This window comes from Drosophila sulfurigaster, chromosome 2L (assembly GCF_023558435.1).
Source record: "Drosophila sulfurigaster albostrigata strain 15112-1811.04 chromosome 2L, ASM2355843v2, whole genome shotgun sequence".
In the NCBI taxonomy this organism is placed as follows: Eukaryota; Metazoa; Arthropoda; class Insecta; order Diptera; family Drosophilidae; genus Drosophila; species Drosophila sulfurigaster.
The window spans coordinates 24,692,981-24,717,082 of record NC_084881.1 but is presented as its reverse complement, the minus strand read 5'-3'; the positions used below and the strand labels follow the sequence as shown (position 1 = coordinate 24,717,082).

Here is a 24,102-nt window from a genome sequence, read left to right as displayed (position 1 = left end):
TGATTATTTACTGAGTGTAGCACACACAGGCACACACTCATCTTGACCCTCCCTAAGTAGAGTAGCACACATATTCCAAATTGAAGTAACGAGTGTATGCATATTAATTTGTTGTTGCTGCTGCCTGCCTGCCTGACTGCCACAGCATGCCACAACAGTCGGGGTTCAAGTGGCAAGTTCCCTTTAAGTAGCTGGGCTTGAACTTTACCAATTGAAAATGTTTTCATTTTCCATTCGTTCGTTTTTGTTTTATGAATGTTGTTTGTAGCCAATATTTGACTCTGTTTTATTTCATTAATTTTATTTATTTAATGCACAATCAAAGCGACACTTAAGGGGCCCTCGACAAATTGAGTTTGATACGAGTTTATGCTAAAGTACAAAAAAAAAAAACGATAATCATAAAAGAAAGTCAATTATTCATCGAGTCTAGAGCAGAAATATTTGAAGTAACTTAATTGCCAGAGTAACAACAACAACAACAACAACAGCAATCGGCTACAAACGAGGCCATAAGTTATATCATTTTGTTCTGGCATGTGGCCTGCCCCTTTCGTCTGCCTCTCCTTACCCATGGGGTACATCCCTAAAGAGTTGTAACAAAAAGTGAACTAAAAGTGTAGGAAAATGTTGTTAATTACGTTTTCATACACAACAAATAAGAGTAACGAGAATGCGAGAATGAGAATGAGAACGAGAACGAGAACAACAACTAGAACAACAGCAGCAACATGAACAGTGCCTGCCGGTTGTAACTGGGCAACATCACAGTCACAGTCGGTGCAAAAAGTGTGCACACGCTTGTCGAGTTTTAAATGTTAAAAATGTTGAAAATGCACAAAAATAGTTTAGCAAAAATGTAAAACAGTCCGCACATACAAAATGTAGTTGTTGCTTTTGTTGCAAGTCGCGTTGTTGTTGCTGCTGTGGACAACAACATGTTGCCATTCATTGTTCATACAATGAGCACCAAACACGAACGGAACACGCATTGCCATTTAACTGGTTGCCTCTTTTTTTGTTGTTGTTGCTTTGTCTTTAGCATTTGTATTCACATTTGTATCTGCATCTATGGCTGCAAAATGCATCTGTATCTGCATCTGTATCCGCTCTGTAGCTGCCGGCAACGGTCCGCTCGGTCAAACACACAAAAAATCATGTATATGCGAGTTACAGATACAGTTGCAGTTGCTGTTGCTGCTGCTGCACAAAACATGCCCCAGGGACACACACACACACACATACAGCTGGGGGAGCGCTTGTCCAATGTGTGCCACAAAATTTGCAACTAATTGCAGCTTATCTTTTGTAAAAGAGTAAAAGATTGCGACAGCCAGACTCCGAGTGTGAATAAGTTTCGACCAAAAAAACGAGTATCTGCACATTTCTATCTGTATCTTTTGCCTCTCGCCATTTACTTCACATTCTATAGCTTTGTGTCTGTATCTTTGTCGAAAATAGCGATATCCCTGGCAGTCGGTAATTAAATGGAAGTTGTAAAAAAGTCACAGCAAACTGTGAACATTTTGTAAACTGCGCAAACCACGCTTTAATATCATTCTTTTATAAATTATAAATTTGCATTTATATCTGCTTTTAAAGTCTGCTGCATTGTAATGAATTGACTGACTGACCCCTTAAGCTATTTCAGTTCGAAAGTTGTAAACTTGTTCAATTGCAATATTAATTACATTTAGATCTGGCAACTCTCAAAAAGACTTCCACTAGTCAAACCCAATTTATACATGGACCATGTCTTTAGCTAGCACAAAGGTTTACAAAGAAAACAAGCACACACATTCAGCCACACCCACTCACACTCACATACACATACACACACGCACATGGAGTTGAATGGTTAGACAAACCGAAACTTTAGCTACAGTTTGCATTGTTTCTAAAGTTTGCCATTTTCGAGCAATTCATTTCTAATTGCTTGTAATTGTCTTCGTCTTTGTCTGCATTCCTCCTTCTATCTCTCTCTCTCTCTCTCTCTCTCTGTCTGTCTCTTTTGCAATTCGCAACAGCTGGGGAGAGACCCAGAGACCCACAAAACTCAGCTCTGGCAACAACAACAACAAGAAGAAGCAGCGTGTAATGGCAAATTATGTTGCAATTACAAAAAGCAGCACAAAAGCAACAAAAAATTGAGATGAAAATACAAAAAAAAGAAAAAACTAAATACAAATTGAAGCTGGCACATGAGAATTGTGCACATGTCGAGCGTTGAAGTTCTTCCCTTCTCCAACTTCTCCTCTTCTTCTGTCTAATTGTTTTGTCGTATTTACAAATTTTTACACAGATACAAACGTAGCAATAAAACAAATACTTCAACAACTGCAAAATAATTGCAAAGCGAGAAAAAAAACTACAGAATAAGTTGGTTGAAATTGAAAGAAAAATAGAAGAAAACGAAGCTTTACGCTTCAATTTGATTTGCCATGTGCGTCGCAATGGCAAATTGCAGGAAATTGTTAAGAGATCCAAGCGAGACCCAATTGGTTCCACCTTGAATACAAATTTAATAGGTGAGAGCGCCACTCAAAGAGAGCTGAGGCTGCACAAAAGCGACGCCCACACAACCAGCGTCAATTAAAACAAAGTACAATGTACATGTTACGTATACGCACTTGAAATACTCTTATTGCAAAGTTGTAGTTTTGTAAGAAATAATAAGAGATATGTATGTATAGTATATAGTATATTTTGAACGTAATTGTATATCGATATACTAAAAATAGACCTGGTATTCAGTAGTTTTTTCGGTATAATAATTTGGTATGTTTAAAAAAATGCAAAAGTGGATGAATTTGAATGTAATAGTATATTGATATACTGAATATAGACTTTGGTATAATTCAGTATTTATTCTGTAATAGCTGAAAGTTTTGCAATTTTTCATTGTATTACTCGAATGTCAACGTGCGGATTAGTTAATTAGTATTCTGTTTATATATTATTTTATTTATTTCGAATTACAATTATATCGGTTTGTATAAATATTGAAAAGAATATTTTGAATACTTTACTATGCTTATGATTTTAATTGAATTTAGTAGCTTATTAGTCGCATTTAAATTGATAAATTCAGAGTTTCATTTAGTTTTGCTGACTTACACAACTTAAGTAAAGTTCTGGCAATTAATCAAATTATTGATTCATCCATAAAACAACAAATTATAAAGTTGCCAAAGAAACACATGAGAACTGCCTTAATGTGTTTTAAGGCCTAGTTGAGCTGTCATGTTTGTCTTTGCCCCGCAGCGACAATTTAAGCCATTTGAAAGAGAGCAACAACTCTTTTATATTATGTGAGATGGGTGTGTGTGAGTGTGAGTGTGTTTCTGGCTTGGGGGCGAGTCAATTTTTTCGTTTGGCAGCTGCTAATTGGCCTCCACTTGATCAATGTCAATAGCAAACAAACAGATACTCTATAAAGTGACTACGACTAAGTCAGTTCCCACAATCAACTGTAGCTCTTTGCCTTTTCCATTCACACACACACACACACACACATATGACCTTTCAACATCTGCTAGTTTTCACCAGCCACGCCCAGAACTGTTGGCCACCTTCCTTCCTCCTTTTCTTCCTCTTTACCACCCTTTAATCTATGAACATGTCGGAGCTCGGACAAGCAACATTTTCTTGGCCATTTCAATGTGCACGTTTTCTGTTTTCTGTGGATGTGTTTCAACATTTTTCCTTATAATTAATTCAGCTTTTTAGTTACTTTTATGTTTTCTCATAATTATTATGCAGCGCATTTTACGTTTGGTTTTTCTTTTCTTGTTTTATTTTTTTTTGTCTTACTCTTTTGCTTTATTGTTATGTTATTTCTCTTTATTGCTTAGTTTTTGTTTGTTGTTGTTGTGTTTTTGCCATTTCCCAAACAATTAACTCGGTTTTTCCGCAAAAGTTTTGTCTCTGAACCTTTTACCCGCCCAGCTGTTAACTTGAATAAAATGCAAAAATGTTTAAACGATTGAATGAATACATTTAAATCAGCCCATCAAGAACATAAGAAAATGAATACAAGATTCGAGTGATTTTTTTTTCGCTTTTTTCGTTTGAAGTTCCCTGGGAAAGCTTTAATTGAGAATTGACCCGAATTTGAGACTTAACTGTTGTTTTTTTTTTAAGTCCGACAAAAGCGGGTTTATCATGAACCGCAATCAAGTCTGACCATGGAATATGTTGAGTCATTTGTACGTTCTGTGATTCTTTCACATTCTGTTTTCTTTCTCGCATTATATTTTTCTAATTTCCTCCTGCAAACTGAAATTATTAAAAATGACGCTCGAAATTCTTTGCTTCAATCAACAGAACAAGCTTTAATAAAAGGTCATCACTCTGATTTATTGCACTTATCCGACACTTTTTCATTAGTTTCTTTTAGAATTTCTCTCTTTCGTTTTCTTTGTCGGCCGTTTAATGAAGCAAATTGAAAAGTTTTGTTGATTGAAAGCATAAAAATCAATCGATGCTGTGCTATGCAAATCGCCTAATGAATGTTTAACCCATTTCAATCAGCGCCTTGTCAAATCAAAACGGAAATATTTTATAAACATATATTCATAAAAAAAAGGGATTCGAAGAATGCAGAAGAGAAGTAAACAATGACTGCCAAAGGGAAATGAAGGGAATAAATATTAAAGCAAATTAAATTGAGCTGCCAGCAAAGAACGACAACTTATTGTCTGTGGTGTTGTTGTTGTTGTTGTTATTATTGTTGTATTTGTGGGCGTCGTCGCATGTTTCTTGTCAGTCGTCATTGATGGATAAACAAAGCAGCAGCAGCAGCAGAGGCATGCAACGACAGTCGACAGTCGACAATCGACAATCGACAGACGGCAAAAGATGCATAAACAAATGCAGGCAACAAAAAGTACAAATAACAAAAGCAGCAGCAGCAGACATGAGCTGAATGTGCAACAGCCGCACACTTGAAGCCACTTGTGAAACAAATGAAACATACCAGAGAGAAAGCCATCGAGTTGCTGTCGCTCTCTGTCGACAATTCCGGCAGCATCAGAACGGAACTGTAAACTGAGGATGACGCTGCTGCTGCTGCTGCTGCTGCAGCTGATGTTGCTGCCACATGACGTTCGATAAGAGTTGGGGCGTGTGCAATGCATATTACAGTTACACACGTCACACAGATTCAGATACATAAGAGCGACATCCATGCGATTGTCACTCGAAGAACTCGTAAAACGCCCCCCAACATCGTCCCTAATCTATGCTGCTATCAGAGAGAGAGACTAAACCCTAGTGATGCGTATTATGCTTACACAACATGACTAATTAGGGCATAATAAATTTTAGGCAGTTACAGTCACATTCACAGACGCAGTCACAGATGCAGATACAGATACTGTATCTGGCAGTACGCTTGGCAATTTTGCATGCGCGTGCCACTTGTCGTCAAGTGGCATGCCTCAAATATGCCTCACTTTGTGCGCGCTCCTCCACTTTGTGCTTTTTAATCAATAAATATTTCTGTGCTGAGGTTACACAGCAATGCCGATGCAAATTAAAAGAATTATAATGAACAAAGGGCTGGCTGATCGTGGCAGCTGGAAGCTGCCACACAATATCTCTACGTTCACTCTGCAGCAAAACAATTGCCAGTGTTTCTGTGATAGGTGGTCGATTTATAGATCGTCTTGCTACTCTTCGATGCATTCCAAGAACACTGACACATGGCGAACATGCTGAAGGGGGATTAACAATGGGGGCCAGAGAAGCGATCAGAGAAATTAATTGAAATAATAAGCAATCCAAATGAGAGATTAAGCGGGAAATAATGAAGAAATTCAGCACGGATTTATAGAAGTTGAACAACTTGAAAGTTAAAGTAAGTGCAGCTATTTTAAAATGTTGGCGGAAAATAAGTAGAGATGAGAAAATTCATTGAAGAAATTTTAGTAATAAATATACTAATATAATATAAACATTTAATAACTTCACAAACTTGAAGCCAACTGAAAATGGAAGCAAGCAAAGATAAGAGAAATTTATATAATATAATTTCCAATGTATGAAAGAAGAAATAAATTGAAGAAATTAAATCCAATTGTAAAATGAAAATTGCAATAAAATGTTATATTTATTTAAGTAAAGAAAGCTTTTTTAGAATATTGCCAGCCCAGGAAATTTGTAACAAAATATTTTTAGTAAATCCAATGAAGAAAGCCTAAGTAAAAGAAAAGAAAATTACACAAAAATAATATGTTTACTAAAGTGCAATAATATCTTCACAATATTGATGCAAATAAACAGGAAAATTGTTACAAAATATTCAAAATAAATTCAATGAAGATATTGTAAGCAATTGTAAAATAAAGTTACAACAAAATAATGAGTTATTTAAGGATAACTTGATTTGCCGTGTTAACTATGTCCAAAAAGGACACTTCATCAAGCAGGCTGGAATGCAGAACGTTATAATAAAACTAGTCAATTGTGGGCTAAAGCTTACCAGAGTTGGCAACCACAATTGCAAACAGAACAACTATTATTTGCATTTGAAATTGTATTAATTGGGAATTACATGCAGCAATTATTGCAACAACAACAAAGCATACACAACCAGCAACCACAAGCCACATAAAGAAGGGAATGTTGCTGAGGTGATTCGAGGGGGGAGTGGGGGCAGATGGTCAAAATATATCCGTATCAAGAATCAATTTCGATTGGCTGCCATCGTATTTCAGTTTGGGTTTTGTGTGTTAGATTTTTATGTGATTTTAATGGGAAATAAAAATGAAATCATGTGTGCAACAGATTGTGGTTACAGATCTAACCAGACCAGCAACAACAACAACGAAACCAAGAGCTATGGTCAAATAGGTCTGTTGTGTCACATGTATATACATATATGTATATCCATGTTATATAATACAATACATGAGAGGCAAATAAACAAACAGCCGAAAAAAAGAAATAGCAAACACAACAGCAGCAACATTTTGCGGATTTGAAGCGAACCACAAAACATTTGATTTCATTTTGGGTTTGTTTTTTTCGCTTTCCTCCCCGCCTCCCACCGACCGTAACAAGTCAATTGATTTCAGAGTTTGCCCTCTGCTCACCTCTCTCTTTCCCTCCCTCCTCTCCTATGGATGATAACTGTTCGAAATTCAATTAGTTGACTTTCGATAGATTTATTTTAGTCGGCACATTTGATTGTTATAGTTTTTGAAGTGCTTGCCTGGACTTGGGCAATTTAATTGAATTTCTCTAGTTGAGTTTGCACTGGTTTGTTAAAGTTATTTTTCGGTTGCAGACGCTACGTTATTGCTATGGCAATATTCCTATACATATATGTACATACATATATGACATATACAGCAGGCGCATACTTAAAGCCGCAATCATTTTGGCCATATCAAAGCAAAACCCAAAAACCGCAAAGGCAAACGCCCAATAAAAAACAAGTAAGAAAGCTATAGTCGAGTGTGCTCGACTGCGAGATACCCGCTATCGATTTGGAATAAAGCTAAGCAGTGAAGGTATTGTACTTAAAATATATAATATATACAGAAAAATACTGAAAAATATACCGAATGCTATTTTTGGTATATTGATATACATATGTAGTACTACATTCAAAATATACCATGTACATATTGAGTAAGAGCAAACTACAGCGGTATTATTCTTAAAATATACCAAATAGATATACAAAAAATACTAAAATATAACAAAGGCTATACTTGGCAGTTTTATATAGTACTACATTCAAAATATACTACAGAGTACAAAATATACAAGTCTGTTAGCCAAAGCAACTAAGATCCATAGACGATTGACTCTGATCATGAATATATATACTTCATGAGGACGAATATGCCTCCTTCTGTCTGTTACACACATTTCTTGCAAGCACAAAGTTATAATACCCTTCTACCCTATGGGTAGCGGGTATAAAACTGAGAAAAAAATGGAAAAGCAAAAACGAAAACAAAAGCCGGAAAACAATTTGATGGCTCGACGCAGCGCAGCGCAGCGCATCGCATCGAGGAGAAGGGAGGGGAAGTTCAAGTGAGGCCAATGACATTTGTGTGTGTGCGTGTGTGTGTGTGTGTGTGTGTGTGTTGCCATTGATTGCAGTTGATTGTAATCGGATTGCAATTGCCCTGCACTTGTTAGACACGTGCTGTGTGTGTGTTCTGCCCTCGTAGTAACTTCAAACTCCGAATTCGATGCTTAATTCTATTTTTGGGGTCAAACGAATTCTTAAAATTAAACAGTCTATTGTTAATTGCCAGCTGTATTTCCTGTTAATGAACAATTTCAAGGTGTTTACTATTATCAGTGCAGACAGCGCACGCTAACTTTGAAGACATATTCCTCGTTGTTGTTTTCTTTTTTATGACCTTTCCCCGTTTTCGTGCCTTTGCCACATTTGTTTTGCTTTAATTATGCACCGTGTGGCATGCTTTTGTTGCTCTTCACATGCGCACACACACACACACTTGCCCCTTCTTGCTGCACTTCTAGTGCAACTCGACGCTGCTGTTTTGTTTACATTTGCACACTGCAGGCTGAGCAGTTTGCCACAATGTTGCCCTTCGTCAGAATGTAAACAAATGTCGCCCACGCTCACTTAACGCTTAACACTGTTCCATTGCCAAAACGTTCCCTTTTCTTTACCCCTTCCCCCTTTTAGTGGCGGCAGCAGCAGCTGTCAACAGGCCAAACATTTGTGCAGCATTCAAAGCTGTCAACACAGACAACTTAAGCAACAATCACAATAACACAAAAAATAGAAAAATTATCCCAAAATGCAACCAAGCAAAGCGTAAACTTTTCTTTTCGTTTCGCTTTTGTTTACAAAATTTGCTTCCGTTTTGACGTTTCGAGTGTTTCGAAAATTGTTTACAATTTCAAAACGACGACAAACAATTTTCCCGCCAACTTTCCTTTTGTTTTTCCCCTGTGTGTGTGTGTGTGTGCGTGGCATCTCTTAATTGCCTCCGACTTCGTCGGCACATTCTGTGGCATTTCAACAGAAATTGACGTCGGCACACGTTCCCCCCTCTCCCTCTCTCTATCACCATTCAGGTGATAATTCTTTTTTAATAGTTTTCCGGTAGCCCACCAACAAGTGACATTTATTGGGCGACCGAAGCGAGGCGTGCCTCGCATAGAAAATTCCTTTTTGGCCATCGCACACAAGATTTGTGAACAACTTTCGCTTGGACGGGTTCGTTTCAAATAAATTAATTCTACGATATCTCTTACAGTTTTCAGACGTTCAAAAGCGGACCGCCCGCCTACCTTAAAAGTTCATTTTGGGTTGACATGTTATTTGTGAGGTTGTTTACCTGCAAGAAAATAGAGCAAAATGTTGAGGTATTAGTTTGGTTTCAGTTGTGTGATGGATACACATACAAATTCATAACATAACTTAAGAAAATGATTATTGAATACAAAGTTCAAAACATACATGTTTAGATACAAATGTGACTAAGCTATTAAAAAGGTGTAATCATAAAGTATCTCAATGAATTTAAATCAGCTTAAAGAATAGAATATTTATTTGTATCTTATTTTAAAAATCATTTACTATGATTTCCATTTAAAAAGTCTTAAAACTTGTTCACTGCATTAATATTTGCACTCACTATACTTGCACTATATTGATCTGAGTTTTTAAGCCTTTTTGAAGACTGATTGTTTTTTTTTCTACTTAATTTTGAAATGTGTTCACTTAATTCACTGCTTTAATAATCTCATACTTTGTATTTGCACCAAGTTTGTTCGACATGTGCAACAAAAAAAATAAATAAATAAAAATAACAGAATATATTATTGATTTTCTTTTGTATCTATAATTTCTACCTTAATTTTGAATAATTAATTTATTGATTTTAATATTCAAAGCGATTTCCCATATGAGATTGAATGCATATTTTTTGAACTCAATATACCAAATATAGCTTTCGGTATATTTTGTATTTTTGTGGTATGGAATAATTTTAGAATATGGTTTCTTTCAAAATTGGTAGCGAGTATCTCAAAGTCGAGTAAACTCAACAGTAACTTTCTGTAAAATTTCTCGTTGTTACTTTAGTATTTCCTCTCATTCTCACCTGTTTGCCCAATATTGATCTATGTTTTTAAAGCCATTGCAATGCACACAGAGAGTTTTTGCAAATCCCTGTTATTGCTAGTTGGTTAAAACCAACACCTCTCAGTTGCAAATATTGCAGTCAATGCCAATGCTTTTGGCAAACTCTAATAAGTAACACTCAAATTGCAACACCCATGCAGCAGCAGCAGCAGTAGCTTGGCCATTTAGTTGGCCAAACCAGCTACATTATATCATTAAATGGCCAACACACAAAACTCGAATGTCCCCCAGCTCATTTATGGTCCGAAAAATGGTAAAACCAGCAACTGACAGGCAGACTGAATAGATGCACAGACAGACGGACAGACGGACAGACAGAGAGCCCTCTGTTAAGCTACCCAAAATTTCAACTCCTGCTGCTGTTGGACACTTTCACACTTGATGCATATAGACGGAAGCCGGATAGCTCTAACGGGTTATTTATGGCGCATTTGCTGCCAAAAGTTCTGGGCTTAAATGTGCCACAAATTTTATGCAGCACTGTGCGGAGAGACAGCATCAGCATCAGTAACGTCATCGTCAGCGACGAAATGACGAAAAATGTGCTCATTTGAATATTCAGTTTAATTAGAGACAAACTACGACGGGGTCAAAGCGGGGGAAAAATGAATCATGTTCAATTAGTGCAATTGAACCGTTGCTCGCATTCGTTTGCGTATTCGTATTCGTATTCGTATTCATAAATGTCGATGAGTGTTTCGCAATGAGTCAGGCGACAAATACGCGCGCGTTTTATACATTTCATTCATTCATAAAAATGCCAACACATTTCAATGTCAGCGAATTATTATTATTATGATTGTGTTTGTTGTATGGTATATGAAATACGTTTTCAAATCAAATTACTTTTCTCCAACTGCACTGCAATTGCGCAATTTGCATGCGGTCGCAATTAAAGCGACGATTACTCGAATTACTTGGAAAGCCAGCTAATTTCAGTGCAAAAGCCCCAGACGACCCAATTTGAATAGTTTGCTGTTTGCTGTGAGCCAAAACTAACGACCACAATATTTATTATTTTTATGTGCGGCAACTATGAGAAAAAGCGAGCCAAGAAAACCGCCAAAAAAAAAAAAAAAAGCGAGCTCGAGAAGTAAATAAATACAACAACAACAGCGGCCACTTGCAGAACTCGTTTTCAAGTCAGCCAGCTTTATGGGCAATGGCAACCGTTAAATTGGACTCGTTGTTGTTGTTGTTGTTGTTGCTGTCGCATTTTTATCGCTGACAAAAAGGTTTTACTTGACCCACTCAAGTGGTCCGCCGACCAAGCCGAGTCAAAGTGGGTCGCCAATAGTTGCTGCTGCCGTTGCTGTTGCTCTTGTTGTTGCTCAAACTTTAAGCTGCGCAGTGCAGCACGGTTAAGTGCAACCAAATCGAATTTAGATACTTAGCAGCATTTGCTGAGGGCCTCTTTGCGCACACTCACCCGCCCTCCTCCTCCTCCTCCTCTTCCCCCTGCCCCTTTCCCTTGCCTTTTCATCTATGCTCAATCCTAGAGCCCAAAGCAACCTCTCACTTTATGCGATTTTAAGTTAGTTAAGCGGCAAAGTTGTAAACCATTTGCTCGCAGTTGAATGTTTGTACAGTTGATGTTGTTGTTGTTGCTCAACTTGGTGACTTGACTTGAGTTTCAACTGTGTGTATGTATGTAAGTGTGTGTGTGTGCAACTTGTGGAGTGCATAAATTGCAACAGTGTTGTTGCCACACAGCGAAAATGGGCATTCAAAAGGGAAAGGTGGAAAACAGAGTGAAATGTCTAACAAAATATTTATTTAATGGCTGCCTTTTATGCCTTGTAACCATTTAAAAGTATGTAAACGACATTTAAGTAGGCGAAATTGAACGAGAATAACAGAGTAAAATCTGGATTGGAGCATATTGTTAATACCCTTTGACCAAACGGTTGGTCATCTGGTATATTTTGGTATATGTTATTATATCTAAATACCAAATATATGGGTATATTTCAGTATTTTCATGGCTCTTAAAATGCAGAGTTTGTCATCTGGTATATTTTGTATGTTTTAGTATATCACTATACGAAGTATTTAGGTATAATAAAGTATTTTTCCTCAATTTTGGCATATTTAAGTACTTTATAAGAATATAACTACACTTTATATTGAAAATGGATAGCAATTAACTCACAGTCGAGGACACTCGACCCTCACTCTTGTTTATTTACTGTTCAGCTGTTTTCTCAGTACGACATTCAATGATTAAAGCTTTCTTTTATCTGGAAGTGAAAAACTTTTATTTCATAATTTCTTCATGAGCATTACTTCCCTTTGTTACTACTTTAGATAGTTCATATTCCATGTCGTATCAAAGAGAACGTGAGAGAATTACTTTCGTAAGTCAAGTGTAATACACTCGTACATGATTTTTTATAGCTACTTTATCAATGAAATATAAGTGTGGAATAGCAATGGAAATGCTAATTTTAAAATCAAAACTAAACTTCCAATAAAGAAATATTTTTGCTAATTTGTATCTAACCCTTTTGTTAACCGAAGTGTAGCTACCTTTTCAACCTTAATTTATAAATTTAAACTAACTGACATTCTCAACCTTTTCACTGGGCATTTGGTCGTGACTTAATTAGCTTTGAATTGAATTTACCGCATTCCGTTTGCAAATTTGCCAATAATGCACAATCGCATTGTGCAATAATGTTAATTTATGGAGAATTCACAACAATTATTGATTAGCGGAATATGCAGACCACACCACACACTGAGGTATTGACAGCATTTTGGGCTAAAACAATGCGTCGCTGCCTCTCGCATGTTGCTCTAAATAGTTTTAATAATTTGATTATAAAATCATTTCTCAATTATTGTGCTCACATTTCCATAGATAAATTCATTTGATTATCAATTATATAATTATTATTATTATTATTACATGTGCTGCGTCTGCAAATAATATTAGCTAAATTTTGTGCAGTAGCCGAAAAAAGCAATTTGCAAATAAATTGTTGAAAAACACAATATTTTTTTTTGCATCTGACTGACGAACAGATGCCTCGTATTTATAAAATTTAAATATGCTCTAGTGGGAGTTTACGGATTTCAATAAATTTTATTGCTATTCGATACAACGTGGTTGCGTAATATTTTGCTAAACAAATACTAAACAATAAAAATCCCATTATAATTAAATGTCACAATTTGGCTGCAATTAAATTTCATATTTGGCTTCGATTTGCATTTTAAAGTGCCTCTGGCTAAACATTATGAAAGCTAAATCGCTTTAGTTGCACTTAATTTTTGTGTTGACTATATTTAATTAGTAAACATTTTAATTACTTTTATTTACACTACTCTTCTCCCACTCTTTTGCAGCTGTAAAAATGTTGTAAGTACCTTGCATTGTTTATTTGTTTGCTCAATTATAAGTTTTGTCAATTCATTAACTTTTCCATTTAATATTTTTATGTAATTTTTACTGCATTAAAATAAAAAGAGTCATACTCCAAAACTGTTGGCGTATCTTTAGCCACAGCCAACGTCATAGTTGTAGTTGTAGCTGTATCTGTATCTGTATCTGTAACTCTGACTGTGTTTCTGGCCAAGGTGAAAGTTTTTCTCCGCTTTGTGTTTTCATTGTTGTTGGCAGTTGTCAGTTTTTTTTTGCTACTTTTATCTGTTTGCCTTCGTTTTTGTGTGTTGTTGTTTTGTGTGTTAATTTTATGTTTTTAATTACTTAATTTAATGCGGAAATTAAAACGTTGAAAAAACAGCTGTGAAATGAAGAGAATACACACAAATGTGAGCATTTGTAAATGCAATTCTATGAAGTGAAAGTGCTTTGAAGGGCGTTGCAAATGAAAACCAAATGAGCTGCACAAATTTGTATAAAATAGATAGTGAATTTCTACCAAAGAATTTCCACTCTATTTGCTTGCAGAACTAATTTTAATTTAACTATGACTAGTCAATCTATCATGAGGCCCCGCCTTATTAATTTCACCTGTCAGATTTCAGTTTGGAATTTTTGCTTTGCGGCGTTCAAAATAAGTAAGTTAGCTACAAAGTTTTTGGTTTTTCTTCTTAGTAACACATCGTGGTCGCTGACTGATAAAACCCCGCACGCATAGTTAAACGCTATCAGCCATAAAAAGCAAATAACTTGGACGGCCTTAAATAAAAAAAAAAAGCATTGTTCATTATGCGATAAGTTAAGAGAGCCACTGGGCTTTGGGTTCGGTTTGGACCTCGGCAGCACAGCAGACAACTTTCAGTTGTAGTCGGTTGATTATAAAAGGGAAAAAAGTAAAAATACTCGTAAATAAAAGTAAATAAACAACAAGCGAGCAAAAAATAAAGCGTACGCGTCGTCGTCGTAAAGTGAAAAACTTTCTTGTCTGAGTCACTCACGCACTCACGCTTACTTCGAAAGTAATTACATAAAAAATACAGCGACTAACTGTGCATAAAAAATATGTATGTTATGTCTATGACCAAGACTGGAAACGACTTAAAACTCTCTCACACTCGATGTGCGTGCATCGTGAAATTTATTTAAATTTAATTTTAATTCTATGTACATTTTGGCTTGTTGTGCCTTTGCTTCACGAAGAAGTTCACTTACTTTGCCCGTTTAAGGTTGTAATGCTTGGCATTTAAGCGAGGAGAGCGGAGAAGGCGGAATTTTTGTTTTATGACCGCAGCTTTTCACTCTCGGACTCTTGTAGTGGACAGGGTTGAAGTTAAAGCATGAAGCTTCAAGTTGGCATTTGCATTTGAATTACTTTGGACTTGTCACGCACATCAAAACAAAAAACAACAAACAAGAAATAAATATGAAGAGAAGAAAATTTCGCCATAGGCCTATTTTTATTGCGCTGGTTGACATCAAGGAATTGCTTTCATAATTTGCATAACATAAAGATATCGCATTACGATACTACATCATTCTGTTTTCGTTTTTTATGCATAATTATTTCGTTTACATTTATAGTTTTAAATTTTCTGCATGCATTAAAGATTTAAACATATTTTTCCCTCAGTTTTATGTGCAACATTTCTTCATTAACTATTCTCATCTAACTTGCTCGACTGTCTCTCTTTTTGAGTAGTTACCTAATCGAATCATGCTCTGGCTATTTTGCCATCATCTCTGATTGACTCAATTAGTTCATGTCACTTCATTATGCTCTCTACTGCATCAATTTTGTACCTCATCTCATTATTTCGCACAATTTTCGAATAGTTCATTGTGCATGCAAAGTGTCGGGTGATAATATGCACACATCAATTCTAATTCGAGCTGATGAAGTTGACAAGCAAAGTGAGCAAAAGTCGAGTAAGGAGCAGGAAGTCGTAGATAGACATTTGGCTAATGAACAACTGGCCAGTTAAACTGTAACGACAGTAGTCGTTGCTGCTGTTGCTGCTGCTTTAACCATTTGGCTGACAACTGTTTTGTGGCACGAACCTGGCACAATTTATCAAATTAAACATTGGTCCCAGTCACCAGACTGAGATTGCAGGCGGCATCACGGCTGGCAACCCCTGCTAGCTTGAACTGAGTGTTAAATTGTCAATTTTTAGTGTTTGGCCCGCACAATTGGCACATAACGAGCTGCTGTCATGCCAGCAATGTGTTTGTGTGTTGCTTTAATTGCCGGACAAACAGCGATCCCCTACAATTTAGACACTGAAAAGGACTTGCTGAAGTCTGAGGCTAAAAATACCACTTAATTATTATGTGCAAGCGTTCGTTAGGTTAGTGGATAATGGAAACAAAACAAGTATGAAAACTACAATCGAGTGGGCACGACTTTGAGATACTCGCTACCCATTATTATTGAAAGCAAAACAGTTCGGCATTGATTTTAAAATATACCCAATTAATATACCACAAAAATACTAAAAAATATACCAAATGTTATATTTGGTATATTGATATATTATATAGAGCTATATGCTAAATTTACCATAGAGTGCAAAATATAACAGTTTGAAAGCAAAACAATTCGGTATTGATTATTAAATATACCAAATTAATATACCGTAAAAATACTAAAAATATACTAAATGTTATTATTGGTATATTGATATATTATATTGTATATTGGTATATTATATATTACTATATGTAAAATATACTAAAGAGTGTAAAATATACCAGATTGTCAGCTAAAACAAGTAATACCCGTAGTAAGTAATCGAAGTTACAAAGCCATTATACCCTTCTTACCTACGGGTAGTCGGTATAAACAGAAAATGGGTTACATGAGTGTAAATGAAAAGAAATAATAAAAATAATAACAGCAATGATGCGGCTGTCCAAACTGAAATTGACTCCCTGATGGTCTCTCCATATGCTTTCTTTATGTTGGTTTATTTTTCAAAAAAGTCGCAGCACCGCGCTGCAAACAGAAGCGAAAAAGTTGTACAAATACAACGTGCTAGCAATACAAATACAAATAATTAACTTTTAACAATTCCCTTGCTCTCTCTCTTTCTCTTTGTTGCTCTGTCTCTCTCTTGGGGAGCTGACTACACCCATTGAATAAACAAAACAAAAAAGTGAGTAACAATCAACACACAAAATTATATACGAAATGGGGGGCAATAATATAGAACAACAAAACGCAGCGGCAACAACTATTACTATGAGAGCCATAACAGTTAAAAATATTAACACCAATACACACGCACACACACAAACACAGAGAGAAACACGCTTGGTCGCACTTAGTGTGGCAATCATTGCGCATGTGTGCGTGCCTCGCTTTTTACGCTTCGCAGAGAGCAACAAACTGGGCAGCTTTGAGAAAAAGGAAAAAAAATAAACAACGACAACAACAACGAAAACATACTACTAACCACATTTTGTGGCAAATTAAAAAAATTATACAAAAAAACGCATAGCAATGTTGAGAAATAAAAACAACAACAACAACGAAAGAAAGAAGCAGAGTCGAAGAACAAGCGTCAAGTTTTAATGAACAAAAATGGAAACTAGTCGAGAAGAATTGTAAAACCGGTTCGTGAGCAACAACTTTGCAGTTACCAATACACGTACTTACGGGTGTGTGTGTGTGTGTAAGTGTGTGTGTGTGTATCTATAAGCTACAGAAAAGTTTAGCATTTAGATATGAAAGATAGCAGCTGCGTTTTGTGGGGCTTTGTTCATGTACAAGTTGTAAACATGTGCTTGGGTGAGGCTCAACAACAAAAAAAATATTCTTATATATGTGTATAAAAAATAAATAACAGAATGAAGCAAACGAGAAGTTCAGCACAGCAAAGAATAGAAATGGAGAGAAAATACAAAAATAAGAGAAAAGAATATGCCATACATTCACATGCCATAAGTCTTTGAACTTTGAGCTGGGGAGCTCTGAGCCAAGCTGAGCTCCTCCTAACTTGGCCAGCTAGCAACAGCGCGAACACAGCGAGAACAGCGAGAACGCGGCAGAAAGTGCTCACACACAAGTTCCCGAAGGTGAGATATGATATACAACAAATAATGCGGGCTTGAGAAACATGTGGCAAAGGAAATGAAGCGAGGGGCTTAACTTGCGCAGATAATTAAGTAATTATATGGAAAAATAAAGTAACTTGGCTATAAATAGCAGTAAGTAAAATTTATAGAGATGGTGTTCTACGCACTCGATAGTCAAAAACTTAGGTATAACAAATGAGAAATTGTTGGAAAAAAAGTATCTTAGTTGATCTTACTAACTATCTAGTATATTTTAGTATGCTTTGGTATATTATGAACGTAGTAGTACAAAATATACTAAGCACAGCATTCGATATATTTTAGTATTTTGCGGTATGTTTTGAACGTAGTACCACAAAATATACTAAACACAACATTCGGTATATTTTAGTATTTTGTGGTATATTTTGAACATAGTACTGCAAAATATACTAAACACAGACTTCGATATATTTTAGTATTTTGTGCTATGTACTACAAAATATACTAAACACAGACGTCGGTATATTTTAGTATTTTGTGGTATAATAATTCGGTATATTTTATAAAACAATTTTATTATAAAACAATATTATTCGAATTAATTATTTAATTTGGAATTGGATTTTTTTATTCAAATCAAGTTTTGATTTTAAATAAAATATTTTGATAATCGACTTTAATACTAAACTCTTTTAAATTAATTACAGTCTCATTATTAGTGTTTAGTATTAGAATCTATTAGTTCTAGTATTCTGGGTATATATTTTCTAAATATTTTTTTAAAAAATGTATATTCAACATTTCTAATAATAATCATTTATTTTCTTGCTTATTTCCAAATTTAATTGATAATTTTGATATGCCTATACTTTGTGTAATCAATAATTCTCTGTTGCTGATGCTTGTTTGATCCATGTTTTTTTTTAGTTCATTTGTATTTTCATTATCTCTGTCATTCACTCATTTGCATTGTGCGATTTGGCAGCATTATTATAATAATTATTATTACGCTAACGCTGCATGCGCATTATTTTCAATTATTTCGCAATTTAATAGCTGGTAGCAGGGGAAGGACGAGAGGAAGATCTCTAATGCATATACACAGATTACACATATGTAGAATATCAGAGAATCTGGTAAATGCGAATTTAATTAAAACTGCACATTTAATTATGTTGTGCGTTATATGCCAAAAATGCATTATACGCAAATTCAACGAAATAATAATAATAATAATACGTAATATGTTATTACAATTTCGGTCACGAGACCAAAATGTTGCCTCGTTTCCGTTTCCCTTGGGCTAGGCAACTGAATGGCAGCCCGTCAATTCAATGAGTAAGTCATTCAGTCATTTTTCCATAGCACAAATGTTTTTGATTAAATTTTAATCAATCTGACATTGCACAATAGCATTTTGGTAAGTATTTATCAAGTGGCAGTTGAATAAATATGTATGTGTGTCCAACAACAACAATTTTGTGGTTTATTAAAGTTTAATTACATTTTTGGGGGAGAGAAATAGCATTTGTTTCGCTTTTGGCTTTTGCAAATGCAGTTGCAGTGCTTTTTGGTCAACCACTGGCCAAATTATTTGCATTTATAATTAGCAGCAACTCTCAAGTCTGTGGTCAGTGCTTAGTGCCACAAATTGTTGCACAATGTTGTTGTCCCATAACGAATCGATTTCTGTCGACTTTTCTCACCTCCCCCCCAACAAAATGGCAAATTGCATTGAGCTGGCCACATGTGAATAATGGCCCATAAATATATGACACAATGCACACTCATTTTATCAGCAACCTGCCACAGTGTGTGTGTGTGTATTAGTTACACACAGAATTGTTGTTGATACTGATAAGACATTTCGAGACTGGCAGAATTCTTATCTAATCGGGTTTCCCCCATTGCGACCACAACAAAATCAATATACATTCATTCTACGTTTTGTGTGTGAGTTTGTCCCAAAAACGAGAAGCAGTCAACAATAATGGAAATTACAAACTAGCACACACAGGTGCACTGCGTGTTATCAGCACAAAACGTGGCCCAAATCAAAGCCAAACAAAATAGCACAAACAAATACAACTCGACAACGCGGCGAATCTACATAAGAGTAGATGAAAGAGCACAAAACAATTCCAACAATGACGATGAGGATGAGGATGACGATGAGGATGACGATGAGTCGTAGTGAAGTTGCACCTGATGAAACTTTGGATATTGCACGGTTCTCAATCGAAACAGTTAGCCTGGCCAAATTGGAAAATGCTTTTCTTCTGCGTGACTAATTACGAGTCTTGTGCGACTTGTGCACAGAATCGAATATGAGTGCTTATGAATCATGCAACGAGAGTAGACTCCACACAATAATAATTGCAATTATTGTGTTTATCAGACGAGTATTTAATAAATTATATATATAGTCAAGGGAGCAGAATCGATTTTGAAGCAATTGAAACCAAACCAAAATGAGAGTTGATTAATAATTAGGTCAAGTAAGAATGAATCGAAGTAGAAATAGAAATAGAGAACGAGAGAAAATGTTTATTAAGCTTGGAAGTAAGTCAAACGTTTCTTGATTAGAAATATAAGCAATGATTGCTGATACATACTTTAAATGGGAGTATGTTTTACATTATTGAACTTGCGTTTCAATGAATTCTGAATCACCTAAGAGCATTTCTCATTAGCAATTCAGGGAACAACAAATCAAATATAATTTGTTAAGCAATGCTTGAGGACTTTTATATTATAATACACTGAGTCATTCCACTATTATATACCTCATATATACTCAACATTGATCTGTAGCTTCTAATTGTAATATAAATCTAAATTACTCATAGAATGCGTAACGAATACTAGGCGAAGCCTTAGAAAAAACTATGAATCATTCAGTTACTAAAGGTTTCCCTCTCTCTCTCTCTCTCTCTCTCTCTTGAACAAAATCATCGACTAACAATGCTAAGTAAACTTAACAAAAAAGGTAAAACAAGAAAGAAAAGCAAAACAGACAAGAAATAGTATCAAAGTTATTGAACTACTTTCAAATATTATGCTCAGCTGGAAGTTGTCCAACTGAAACTCCAACTTCCATCACCTGTGTCGCTTCTCTTAAGCATACTTAGGGAGCGAGTTTTGCTACTTGAAGCTCATCATATTCAAAGTACTGCGACTTGGGACGTGCCATGCCCCATTTCTGGAGAAGACAACGCATACAAATCGATCAAAAGTTTGCTGCTGTCAATTGTAAATTGTAAACTGTGTGTGCTACTTACTTACTAAGGGGGGACGAGGCAAAAGTTTTTATATAAGCTGTAACTTTTCTTAAGAATTTTCCTAGATATATATATATATATATATGTATGTATATTTTTTGGGACGCAATCGTGTCTGCTATTATATTTAATTTGCCTGGCATACGCTTTGTCAATACCACACCAAGTTTTCGTTTTGCTTTAACTTCCTCTCTTTCTGTCTCTTTCGCAACGATCTGCGTGTGCCTTTTTGCCCGAAATTCCAACATGGCCCAAAGCGTTGCCAACTTCCTGTACACACACACACACGCATACTGTAACAGTGACATACAAAATGCAGCATTTTATGCATGCAAAAACTTGTCTCTGCTGCTGTTATTATTATAGTTGTTGTTACTGCTGTTGCTGCTGCTTGTTGTTGACATTGTTCAGTCATTTTTCAGCAAATTAGTCATGAAGTTGTGTATTTTATTTGTCAACAACTCAAATAATTCAACAATCATTGTCGAGAGAGAGATGAAAATGCTCCGTTAATGTGCTCAAAGTGTCAGCAAAATGCCAAAAGCAAATAACAAATTTCTACGCAATAATCCGCAATTTGTTGCAAGAATTTTTAGAGCACAAAATCAATAAAGATGCTGCCTGCAAAATACATCAGGCGTTGAATTAGAAAAAAAAGCGAAGCAATTAAAAAGCGGATGTTGAATAAAAGCGAACGGGGCAAAACAAAAAGGCTAAAGAAACAGCGATAAAACAAGAAAACAAAAAAGATGGACAGCGTTTAGCACTCCTTTCATATGGTATTTAAAAGAAGCCAAGCTCGAGGCGGGTTCTAAGCCTTTGTCTTATTCCCCCATTCACCTGTGAATTGCTTTGGGCAACGTTTCGTTTTGAGCTTCATTTTCAGTTTCAGTTTCAGTTACAAAAATCCTTTTTTTAAGACTGCAGCAAAAAGTCAAGCAAACGAAACGAAACGACAACGTTATGAATATGAATGAGGACTCTCTTTCTCTCTCTCTCTCTCGCTGTCTGTCTGTCGCTTTTGCTCAGGTTTTGTCTTTATGCTGTGCACATGTACATGCAATTACCATTGGCAGAGATACTACTAAAAGAATACACAATGACAAACTATACATAAGTATCTGCAAACTATGTGATACACTCTCTAAATGTTGCAATCAAGTTGAGGAAGTCGTACATTTGCAGCAAAATGAATCTGTAATAATGCTTGTGTGCAAATTTCGACAAATATTATGCTGCAATTGTGCAGTAAAATTTGATTTATATGTTTGAATTCAACATAGGAATTCAGTGTGTTAAGTTTCATATATTTGAGCAATGTTTAATAAGAAATTGTTGGAATAATATTACTCTAATTACAAAATACATAGATTGTTATAGAAAATTTATAATTATTTAAAAAATTTGTTTAGCACATTGCTTTTAATATATTTTGGACTACATACATGTGAAATAATAATAACAATTTTAAGATGATTTGGTATATACAAATATAAGATATTCCACAATTAATAGCTTTTCATGAAATAGAAATAATAATAATAAGAGATTAATGATATATCATATGCAATTGCATTACAAAATGAATAAAAAATTGAAGGTCTTTGTATATTCCTTACTATAAATTTGATGTAGACATTTCATTTCAAGTTAAAGTTTGCTTTTATATATTTTTAACTGAATTAATTTTTTTTTCGCGGCATGTATTTATAAACATATAGAGAAATGTCATATATTTAATATAAATTTTATAAGAATATGCATAAATAATGTTGATGATTATTTAAATATATTAAATTTCGTATTTTAATATTAGTCTGTCACATACTCTCACTTTCTGTCGTCATCTTCAAGTACTAGCAACTTGGTGTAACATATCTAAAACAATCACTTTGAATTGTTTTCAGAGCATTTCCATAAATGCAACTGCAACCGATTTGCTATGCGAAATACTAAAGAGTTATCTCTGCTGGCTGCCAAAATCAGTTGGACAGCAAATGTAGTCGAAGGCACTGCGCCAACTTGGATATCAAATTTGTATGCTTTTTGTTTTGCCATTTTATTTATTATAGTTTGGAAAGTGAATAAGAGAGAGAGAGAGAGAACAGAAAGAGAGAGAGAGAGATAGTCCGACTGCAGTTATGGCCATATGCAGCGCCTCAATTTGTGGCCATTAAAATGCATAAGCTGTAAGCAGTTTTTGCATTTGACATTTTGAACATTACTAATACGCCGCGTGTGCGGCGTAAAACTACTGCTTGGTCATGTCTCATGTCTCTCTCTCTCTCTCTTTCTGTGTGACTGGCGAGTCTAGGCGGCGCATTAAACATTTATAATTACAAGACATCGTCGCTGTAGTAGCTGCAATGTCTGTGATGTGTGCGCTGGGCCATGGATTTGTGTAAACACAAAAGCAACAAACAAAACACAAAAAAAAACAGAAAAATGTTTAAGTATTCAGTGTGAAGTGCCATCAGAGCTGCAGCAGCATCAAGTTGCATCCGCATCAGCATCTGCAGCAGCCGTTTGAATCAGAATACGTAGCTGTATCTGAATCTGAATCTGTTTGCTGCATTTTTGGGCTTGTTTTTTTTTTGCAGGAGGATTTTTCTCCTTCTTTTTAGCTTTGCATACATTTGGCGAGGGCTTTTGTAGGGAGCGGAGTTTGTGTCGCGTTGCGTTCGCACGGTTTGGGCGCCATTTGAAAGGTTCCGAGGCTTAGCATGACGACGAGCACAAAAGTGTCTGTCTTAAAGTCACGTCATGCCTCGCATATGTTCATGTGGGTGGCGGAAGGAGGCGGGGGGCGGGCACGGTTTGGGCTTTGTGCGTTTGTTGTAATGAGACAGCTGCCTCATATGCCGCATGCCGCATGCTGATGCTGCCACTGCCATTGCTGTTAATGTTGTTAGGCAGCAGGATAAATAGCATCAGAAACAGCAGCAGCAACAGCACCAGCAACAGCTTCTTTTCAGCTAATGAGAATGGGACTCACTACATCTCTTTTTCCCCCTCTCTCACTCTCTCTATTTTGAGTCTGTCTGTTTGCGTGTCTGCCATGTGCGGGCCTTCACAGCATGAAGGCCTCGCAAAATTTTGTGTGGCGTAATAAGAGGTTGGCGCTCAAGCAACGGCAACGGCAATGGCAAAACAAAAACCAAAATAAACAGCAGCGAGAGCGGGAAAGAAAAAAAAACCATTGAAGGATTTTAATTAAATAGGCAAGTTGT

General features: G+C 35.8%; 1 protein-coding gene and 1 long non-coding RNA gene across 2 annotated transcripts in view; both read right to left on the bottom strand.

Moving 5' to 3' along the window:
• The window catches only part of LOC133850790 (fasciclin-3), an 86,801-nt gene that overhangs the window by 60,833 nt on the left and 1,866 nt on the right, over positions 1–24,102 (bottom strand).
• LOC133844229 (uncharacterized) lies at positions 3,767–5,607 on the bottom strand. The gene is made up of 2 exons (XR_009894577.1): positions 4,330–5,607; positions 3,767–4,271 (listed from the first exon to the last, which is right to left on the bottom strand). It is a non-coding gene; the product is annotated as an uncharacterized LOC133844229 (long non-coding RNA).